Consider the following 11,206-nt stretch of genomic DNA (forward strand, 5'->3'; position numbering starts at 1 on the left):
ATAGAGAGGTGTTGGAGCTTTAGCATGGACTGGACAATTGTTCTAAAGAGATAAATCTACATCTAAAGAAGATGTTAGCTTATCTGAATTCATTAGTTTAGATTTTACCTCATTAAAATTTGTAGGTTTTTGCTCTTCTGGTTCAAGAATTTCAACTATTGGTTGACTTTTCTCTTTCTTAATAGGTTCATCTTCAACCACAACTTCCTTGGCTTCCAAATTCTTACCACTTCGTAAAGTAACTACCTTGAAATGTTCCTTACCCAAATTTATTAGATTTTCTGTATCACTCAGCAAGGCTCCTTGTAGTCTATTATGGAGCTCTATAGCTAACTGACCTATTTGGTTCTCCAAATATTTTAGTGTTGTTGATTGGCTTTGTATTAAGGCATCACTCTTTTCCATGTATGCCTTCAACAAATTCTCCAAATTATTAGATGATTCAGCTTGTTGTGGTTTTGGAATTTGTTGATTGAACACTTGGGGTTGATTTGGTCTATGTTGCATGTAGGTGTTGTTCAGTCCTTCTCCTTGGTTACTCCAAGAATAGTTTGGATGGTTTCACCATGAATGATTATAGAAGTTGGACTGTGGTCCTTATCCACTTCTATTTTGGTGTTGATTCCCCACGTAATAAATTAACACGGGATTTGATGGACAATTCTTAAAAGAATGATCGTCCCTATAATATACGCAAGAAACAACATCAAATTGACTTGGTGGTTCAGCTGCAACAGGATTAAAACCATTAGTAGTAAACTGTTTCAACATTGAAGAGATAGAAGATACCTGAGCTAAAAGTGAAGTGAGGGCATCTACTTCATGCACTCCAGCTACTCAATTTGTCAACCACTGGCGATTGTTACTGGCTATTCTCTCGATGATCTCGTAAGCCTCATTGTAAGATTTCGACAAGAGAGCACCATTCGTAGAAGCATCTAACATCAACCTTGTGTATGCATTGAGACCATTATAAAATGGCTTTAACTGGATGCAATATGGAATCCCACAGTGAGGGCATCTATGAAATAATTCTTTGAATCTTTCTCACACCTCGTATAAGGACTCGTCATCCAATTATTGAAAAGTGGTGATCTCATTTCACAACTTATCATTTTTGCTAGGTGGGAAGCACTTTACGAGAAAGCATTCAGTTAATTCCTGCCAAGTTGATATTGAATCTAATGGCAACAAATTAAGCCATTCTCATGCTTGATCTCACAACGAGTACGGAAACAACTTCAACCTCAATACATCTTCAATAACACTGGCTAACTTGAAGGAATCGCTCACCTCCGTAAATAGTCGAAGGTGAAGGTGTGGATCTTCTATGGGCATTCCACTAAATTGGCATATGGTTTGAAGCATCTGAAACATCACAGGCTTCAATTCAAATTATGATGCATCGATCTTCGGTCTCTTAATTCCTAGATTTAACTAATTAAAAAGGAGCACAGCATGCTGTCTTATGGCTTGATTCCTATCATCAGCAATAAGGATTGGATTATGAATATTAATGGCTACATTCCCTTGAACATCATTTTGATTTCAAAGGTCCATTTCTGTAGCTTGTCTTTGGGGTTGTCTTTAGGTTATTCTCTCTCGTCTTCTTTATTTAAATGTACACTCGATTTTAAGGTCTACAGGTAATAAATCGATAATTCGATCTATGCTCATAAACACCTGAAAATAAATTACAAAAAATTAAAGAATAAAGAATAAATTAGTAAAGTTATAAATAAATAAAAACTAAATCGTAAACAATAATTTCACAAAAATTATTACGGCAACAGTCCCCAACAATGGTGCCAAAAACTTGTAACGCGTGGTTTGTGCAAGTGTACACAGTCCTTATCAAGTAATAAGTAAGTAAAAGAGTTATTGTCTCCATAGGGACTGTGTATGTTAATCAATTAATTGTAAAATTAAATTTAACAATTAGGTGAAAAAAAACATAATAAATTTTCAATGGTGTGATGTAAAAATAAACAAGTAAATGCAAAATGATCCCTGATACAAATTAATCTAAGTATGATGAACAAATAAAATGGATGAGATGGACTTACTTGTAGAATTCACAAGATTTCAACAACAATAACATGGATAGGATACGATAATCACATCAATTAACTTAGTTCATTCTCATCATGTTAATAATGTTCTGGAGAAATATTCCATGGCAACTTTATCTTTCACAAGCTAGAAACCAATATTAAGTCCTTTTGGAATTTTTTACTTGGAAAAACATGCATATTACTGATCATATATAACTAAGAGTTTCTTAGAATTCATGTGAAGTAACAAGAATTGGGTCAGATTGAAACAATTTAATCACATAAACCTAAATGCTATGCAAGGTTATAGAGCTCGGTCAAGTTATTACGAACCTTAATTTATACTAGGTCAGATATAAATTAAGCATGCACTTTCCAATTATTGTGTCTATTAGGCACCATATAGGTCGGATTAAGCAACTAATTCTAATGCATTCAATCATATTTTAATAAATGAAATATATGAATGATTTTAATTGAAAACATGATAGATTGAGGCACAGTACATCATAACATGATTTAAATAAACTTAATTGAATTGATGCAATCATCCTAGGTAAACAGAATTATGCTACCATTGTTGGTGAAAAAAAAAATAAAGCAATTTGCAAACATATTGAATAATTAAAAATAGCAAAAAGGAAGAAGAAACTATTTGATAAGTGTGGTGACTAATCGTGGAGGTTTCCTCCAATTCTCACAGTTGCTCTTCCACAGACTGCTCCTCAAGGTGGTTGGCCAATAGAGTAATTTCTCAAGGATTTTTTGGCTAAGGGAAATATGGATGTTTATGCAAGGAAAGAAAGAAAGAAAATGGGAAAATGAAATGAGAGTGAGGGATGAATGATGTTTGATGTTTGATGTTTGAGACATGAGGAATGATTAAGGGATGATTGAAATGTGGAATTGAGGTGGGTATTTATAGTGAAGGATGATAGGTGTGATTTCTAAAAATAGCATGATGAATCCCTTAGGTTTCTCCTTCCCATAGCCGGCCATAATTTGTGGAGAAGGGAGTTGTTTAGCTGCTTGATTCATACATGACATCATGCTTGCATCAAGCAAGGGGTGGACGATTTCTTGGGAAAAGTTGGTGTGTTATTTTCTTATTTATTTGCAAGTGTAGGGACCTCCAGTAAATCTCCCAAAAGTGAATGTGTGATCAGTTCAAATGCCTTTGTCGAATTCGGCTTGTTCTCCCTTGTTTCGACGATTTGGTGACCCAATTGTTTACCAGACTTGTCCATGAATTGACCCTTGTTCAATTGCCTTTGTCGAATTGGGCTTGTTCTCCTTTGTTTGAACGATTTGGTGACCCAATTGTTTACCAGACTTGTCCATGAATTCACCCTTCTTCAATTAGATCAAATCAACTTCTTTTTGACCCATTTTGTATGTGTTTTTCGTCCATATAGAGTGAAATTGGGCATGTCCATGCAGCTTTATTTGATAAATAAATAATGCATAATTTCCTTGGTCCAACTGCATTAATACTGTCAAGATCAATATGTAGCATAAAATAATTAAATTATGTATAAATTTAATGTAAAATAGCATAAAATCACATTCTTCATTAAATCATGCTCATTATTAAAATATAAATAAAATTCACCAAATTAGTAATCAAATACTCGGGATTAATATTATTTTTAAATAAAAATATGCTGAAAACAACTATAAAAACTCTATATAGATTAGAATTTACAGTGCTCAGAAAGAAAGCCCAAGTCACTTGCTCAGCTTGGATGCCTCGCTCAACCGATTGCCACCACTGGTATGCTTTATCGCGACGCAAGGACACGACACCCTTTAGTTTCTGCTCGGGGGTGCAGTCCAGATCATTCATAATTCTCTCGACGGCCTCTAATCAATACTCAGCCACCGTCAGGGTAGTCTGAGTGACACCCCTAAATAACTCAGCCTCATTTGATCGGAGTCGTTCAGTTACTAACTTTCATCTGATAGATCTAGTTTTAGGCCCTAGTGACCCTCTGAAGCACCCTCAACATAGCTTGGGATAGCGCGTCATCCCCAGCAGTCTAAACTTGAGACTCAGTCTCAGTAGTAGGTGTTCCGACAGTCTCACTTGTATCTAAATTGAGCATGATGCCCATAGAAGATGGCTCAGCTCGAACCCCTTTATGGCACCTACCACACCCACGGGTACCATGTCCACGGGTTCCACAAGTACTCACTATGCTATGTTATCTATAATTCAAAATTTTATGCATTAACTTAGGTTTATTATGAAAAAACCCTAAGTCTAAAGTTTGATCGAAGTTATCACAATCTTTTTTTCTAAAGCATAAGAGTTTCTACTCTACAGTCTTTACAGTTTTCATTTAACTAAAGTGACTAAAGTACTTAATTGGATCAGCACTGAAGACTTAAAAATTTTATAAACTCATTCATCAGAATTAATAAAAAATACAATTTATTTAAAACACTTTCCATAAACATTTTTAACCCAACAATCACAACCCGAGTTTTGAACCTGCCTCTAATACCACCAAATGTAACAGCTCAAACTTGGCACAGACGTTATCGCCAAATTATGAAGGTTACACTATTATCCAAAAATGTGATCATTTAATACCAAACAAATCTTTATTAAAACCTTTCGATTTTGATAAAAGTGTTTGTCATAATAACATATGAGTGTATTGAAATATTAGCTTATAAAATTAGTTTATTGAAACCATTTTACCTTCATTCCTTATTTCCTAAAACACCATGTACTGATTAAATATTTGCAGTGAAAATATCTTAAAGTTATTTTTCAAAAATTATTAAATTTCATAAATCACTCGACTGATTTAGATTATCATAAGTCATGCCGACTTGAAATAACCAACTGGTAGTATATTTCCAAAAACCAAAGTAAATGTTCTGAAAATAAACAATTTAAAAGTCCTTAATAAAGATTGAAAACAAAATTAAAGTTCAAATAATCGAACCGAGATCTAGAATCGCCACCAAAGCATAAGTCTGAGATTACCTGAAAAATGGTAAATTAATAGAATGAGCTAAAAAGCCCAGTGTGTGTCTTGGCCCATAAACAGAAATCACAACAAAACATGGTTATATGCAATTATCATAATAACATAAAAGAATGCGCACATACTCATAATCATATGACATGTCTAAACATAATAATCCTACCCCCAACCGCTACACCAATCACACCAAATAGGACTACAAGAGCCCATCCATCCATCACAACATGTCGTGGTCGTATGCCACTAAGAAAAATTTACAGTTGAGCTACCAAATAAATATTACGAATATACCACCAGAAATGCAGTAATACTATCAGAATCACACTTCTTCCAACACATATCATACCCCAACCCAATGCACATACATTATCATACTAAAATGCCGTAGAACATATAATCAATTGAATAAAAAATATGACATCTTTTCATCAATGTCATAGTTACAGATTTTATCATAAAGTTTATACAGAGTTGTTAATCATAATCATGCTTACTAACATACAAACACAAAAATTTACCGTCTTACATGCTTATAGAGTTGTTACAAAACTGCTTTCAAAGTCTTATACCCAGTCCAAAATAGGCCGATCAAAATAACCAACATGGGCTCACACGCATGTGTGGAACGACCAACCACATGCCCATATGGTGCACACGACTTGTTGCACGACTGTGTGATGTAGACTGTAGTTTCAAAATTTGCTTATTTTGTCAGATTTTCAAGTTCAATTTGGTGTTTTGAGTTACGAACACACACCTGAATGTTGCTGGAATAACGACACTAACACAACCACAAGATCCTGAACACATAATTCATGACTAAGATTAACTAACACTATAATATGAAACTAAAACACGAAATCAGCTCTTAACACCAAAAATTTTAGTCCACAAAATTGATATCAATCCACTTACCTCGAAAAATGACAACAACCTTAACCGAACGCACACCACCAGAAGTGTTTATGCCTCATAAAATTTACCTAAAAGAACCCAAAACCATTAACATCAACTGTTTACAATCATCTAAAATCTCCTAAAATAACCATGCACAGGAATAATTGACCTTGTAACAGCCCAGTTTAGACCTTAGTCAGAACAGTGGTTTTAGGACCATGAATTTGAGTCAGAAAAATATTTTAATACTATATTCTAAGCTTAAATTATGTGAATTGATATGTGTAAAATTTTCGTATGAAAATTTCATCGTTTGAGTACCGATTTGTGAAAAAGGACTTTATCGCGTAAAATGTAAAATTGGCATTCTATTTGTTAAAGTACTAATTTGCTATGGTTTATTAATTGTTAAGTCCTTAAAATGAAATTAGGCCATTATTAAAGTTAATGGATGGTAATGGCATGCATTATATGGTTTCATAATTAAATTATAAAGGTTAATTTGGTAAATGATTAATAAATGTTAATAAAATAAAACATAAAGTAAAAATCATGCATGTTCATCTTCTTTTGCCCGAAACTCAAAGAAAAAGAAAACATTTGAAGGCTTTAAGGTTCAGCACACTGGTAAACCCATGCTTTAGTTTTCGGAATTGATGATGAATTTGAGATTTGTCATTGTAAATAATGTGATGAAATTGTTGTTTGATGTTGAAGAATAAATCTTCGATGCTTGATTTTCATGTTTAATTAAGTGATTTTTGATAAAAAAAAGTGTATTAACGACTAATTGAGAAAATTGTAAATTGAGGGGTCAAAATGTGAAATAAATGAAAGAAATGGGTTGCTAGAGACCTAAGGTAAATTTTTCCTGATATGGGTTTGATGAGATTTTGTGTATTTTGTGTTATTTTGAAATTGGGACTAAATTGTGAAAATGTGAAATGTTAGTGGCTAAAATGCAAAATGCCCAAATTATGTGTTCTTGTATAAAATTTAATGAAATGTTGAATAAGTATGTCAATTTTGATATGAATTAGATTGGAAAAAGCGGAATTCAGATCTAGATCAAGGGAAAATCAAATGATCGAATTAGTCAACTTAATTTGTCGTTACTGCGAACAGGGTAAGTTCGTATTTTAATAAACGTTACAAAATCATATTATAAATGCATACTATTTGTATGATTGAATTCAATGCCGAATGGTATACAAATATATGTATTTTGAATCAGTTATATATATGTTATTATGATATTGAATTGTTCAAGGAGCAGAATATATAAACACGAGAAAGTTTCGATAATGTGACGACGTCCGAAAAGCCCCGTACAAACCATAGGAATAGTTAGGATACATATGTCATGACATAGGATTTCGATATGTGTTATCATGTAAGACCACGTCTGGGACGTTGGCATTGATTTGTGATTTACATGTAAGACCATGTCTGGGACATTGGCATCGTATATGATTCTGTGTAAGACCCTATCTAGGACAGTGGCATCAATATTTGATTACATGTAAGACCACATCTGGGATGTTGGCATTATACGAGCTTATGAGTTATTCGAGTATCCTTATTGATTCCGGATAGTTCAACGGACATTCTGAGAAATAAATAATTAAGTGAAAGACATTCTGATTCAGGTACGTTGAAATGTATAAAATATTTGAAAACGAAGGTAAGTATATATGTGCAAAGAATTTTATGTGATGTATATGGAAATGAAATGTGAATACGTGTAAATGAAACATGAATAAATGAATAAGATATGGTTTATAAAGTGGCATACGTGAGATTGTCAGATGTTATATGTATGAAAGGTGAAATTGAGTATAAATGATGCTATGAGATTTAGGTATATATATATGATTAGATGTGTTATTTCTATAATGTGCTCATTTGGCTATATGAAAGTGTGAATTAAATCATATAGGAGAATTAAGTTGAATAAGCTTGTGAAAGCTAAAGTTATTAAAGTAAGCAAGTATAATATTGAACAATGATAATTCGATATGAGAACATGTTTTATAACTTGGAAAACTTATATGAGATAGCATATCATGCATATGATTTTGTAATGAAATTATTTGTTATGTTAAGTTTATTAAGATACGAGCTTATTAAACTTTCAAAGCTTACTCTGTTTGTTTTCCTATGTCTATAGAGTTTTAGAGGCTTGCTCGGGTTGGAAGTCGTAGGAGACCTCATCACACTATCCAGTTTTCACTTCGGTAAATTAATGCTTTGATATTCGGTTATGTGGCATGTATAGGCTAATTTTGATATATTTGGTTTTGAAATTTGTGTATATATAGCCATGTGAAAATGGCTTAATCATGATGCTAATGTTGGTATATAGATACGGTCATGTTATAAGCTTAGATTGAGAGGTATGTTTCATGGTAAATATGTTGCGATGTTGGTTATATGATTCGACCTTATAAGTAGCATATTTTGGAAGTATGATATGTGGTTTATTTTGTGTGTGGGATGATGATATGATTCAGCTTGGTTAGATAAGTAAAATGATGAATATATCATTGATGATGCATTTGTTAACTCGGTTTATGTGATGTAAATGTTGAATGTGGTTATTTTTTATATATGATGATTATGTTATGCCATGGGAATTTGTCTATTTGGTGTTGTTTAATATGCACCTATATTTTGATGTATAATTTGCCTTGTAATTTAGTTGGTAAATGATGGAAATTACTTCGGTTACTATGTGAGGTGAATTATGATCTGTGAAGCATAATTATATTTGGCAATAAAAGGTAATACCAATATATATATATATATACCTAGGATATAATTATTTGTGTATTTGTCATTTTGTTATGGTTTATAATGACAAGGGAAGTATATGTGTCATGGATGAATGGTTGAACATTTGGGCTAGTATAAGGTGTATATTTAGTAAGGTTATTTGGTAATGAAACGACATGTTTTTGCTTATGATTGAATGGTGAAATTGTACTACTTTTGTGGTTAACTTTGATAGTTTGAATGGGTGATAAATGGATTTGATAAGTATAGGAAACTTTAGCATGACATTTAGCCTACAAAGTTGGTATGATTGGTTCAGCATTTGAGTTTAGTAATATCTATTGTTATTATGGTGGTTTGCGCATACATTAGTAGTATTAAAATAATAATAATAATAATAATATATTGGGCTATGTTGTAATGTTAGCTAATATTTTATAAGATGATGATTATAATGCCGAATGACATGGGTTGATATGGTTTAATATGCAAATGTGTATAAATATGTAATTTATTTGTTTAGTATATAATTAAATATATGAATTAAACTTAAGGATGTTTTAATGTATGTTCAGTTTATGGAACCAAAAATGTTTGATTTTATTTAGGTATTCAAATACCATGAGTGTGATGTACATACATTTCGAATTATGTATTTATAAAGTGTATATATATTATGGCAATGATGCATGCTAGTTTATTTGAAATTTGGAATTGATAAATGAGATTGAAATAGTTGGGTTTGAAAGTATGATTTGTTTATATAAGCATGATAGGTAAAGTATGATTGTTTTGGTTGGATTATGAAAGTCCAATATGCGAATTTGGTTTATATGAATTGGTGACTTGTCACTATTTAAGTTTTTGAAAATTTGTAAATGAGTTAATATCTATATGCATGATTGAATTGTATGATCGTATTGAGTTGTATTTTGATTGGTAATGTCTCGTAACCCTAATCTAACGATGGACGCGGTTTAGGGGTGTTACACACCTTACCACAAAGAAATCCCTTACGAGACTTACACTATGCTTGAATGATGATTGCTATGCAGTGATTGCAACAAATGGCAGCACGACAAAAATAAAATAATGGCATGATGAAAAAAGAAAAATGGGGAAGAAAAGAATAAGAAAGAAACACAAAAAGAAAGAAAAGAAAAGAACATGCCAAATGAAGGGGGAAATTAGATGATAAGTGGGGGAGGAAAATTAGGGAGGTTTTGATAATTTTTTAAAAAAAAATAGAATAAAAATAAGATAATTGTTATGGATTTTATTTAATGGATTGCCAACCTTTCATCTTTCATCTCCCTTGACCTTCCACCTTTTATCTTCTTTAACCTTTAACCTTCTATCTTCCTTAAACCTTTTATCTCCTTGTAACCCTTTTTTCCTTATTTATATATTAAAATATGAAAAGTCTTAATCTCTTTATATATATATTGGAGTATACTACTTGTAAGTATGATGAAAAAGGATAGAATGCAATAGAAATCCTCATATTCTCATATCTATATTTTATCTATTAGTTTTATTTATAATACATTATCAGCATGAGCACTTTTATCAATCCAAGAGTCTTGTGTTTTTCATTAGTTTGGATAAAGGTATGTAATACATTTTACCAAGATGTCCATTATGATAAAATTACTTATATTTATAATTTGTTTCATTTTTAAGGGTTCTACTAATCTCGTAATTTTGCTAAAAACTTCTAACATAGTCAAATTACTTGTAATTTATTTTATAACTAAATTTTTGTAATTATTTAGGGTTTTTTTCTATATGTTATGCTTGAAAGTTTTGTTATGTAACACCCCTAACCTGTATCCATCGCCAGAATAGGGCTACGAGGCATTACCGATCAATTACAGCATACAACATACATTTCACATACATGAATTCAATATCACATAAACATTAATCGAACATAACCATATTTTCCTTTACAAGGCTCTACAAGACCTTTAAACATGCTTGGAAAAGATTTGGGACTAAACTGATAACATTTGAAAACTTTGGGAAACATAGAAAAATTTTCATGCAAACAGGGATCACATGCCCGTGTGAACAGGCCGTGTTCCTCACACGGTCACCAGACACGCCCGTGTCACAGGTCGTGTGGAAACAGGGCATACGTATGGACTTGCATCACACGGCCAGAGTCACGCCCGTGTGTCATGGCCATGTGAAATCTAGAGGGTATACTGACTTGGCCACACGGCCAGCCACATGCCCATGTGCCAGTCCATGTGCTACACACGGTCAGTTGGCACACTCGTGTTTCAAAGCCGTGTAACTCTCTGACTTGTTTTACTAAGTTACAGCAGACACACGGTCAAGTCACACGCCTGTGTGCTCAACCGTGTAGCGTGAAATTAGGCTTGGTTTAAGCCACATTTCTCACCCTCCTCAAGCATACCTAAATCACATAATTTCATACCATTTCAATACACTTATAGGCAACCAAAACATGCC

At 32.7% G+C, this 11,206-nt stretch overlaps 1 pseudogene; it reads left to right on the forward strand.

Moving 5' to 3' along the window:
- Nucleotides 1-1,012: 1,012 nt before the first annotated feature.
- On the forward strand, nucleotides 1,013-1,103 carry LOC121205330 (uncharacterized; annotated as a pseudogene).
- Nucleotides 1,104-11,206: the final 10,103 nt, after the last annotated feature.

The sequence above is a fragment of the Gossypium hirsutum genome, chromosome A08, assembly GCF_007990345.1.
Source record: "Gossypium hirsutum isolate 1008001.06 chromosome A08, Gossypium_hirsutum_v2.1, whole genome shotgun sequence".
Classification (NCBI taxonomy): domain Eukaryota; kingdom Viridiplantae; phylum Streptophyta; class Magnoliopsida; order Malvales; family Malvaceae; genus Gossypium; species Gossypium hirsutum.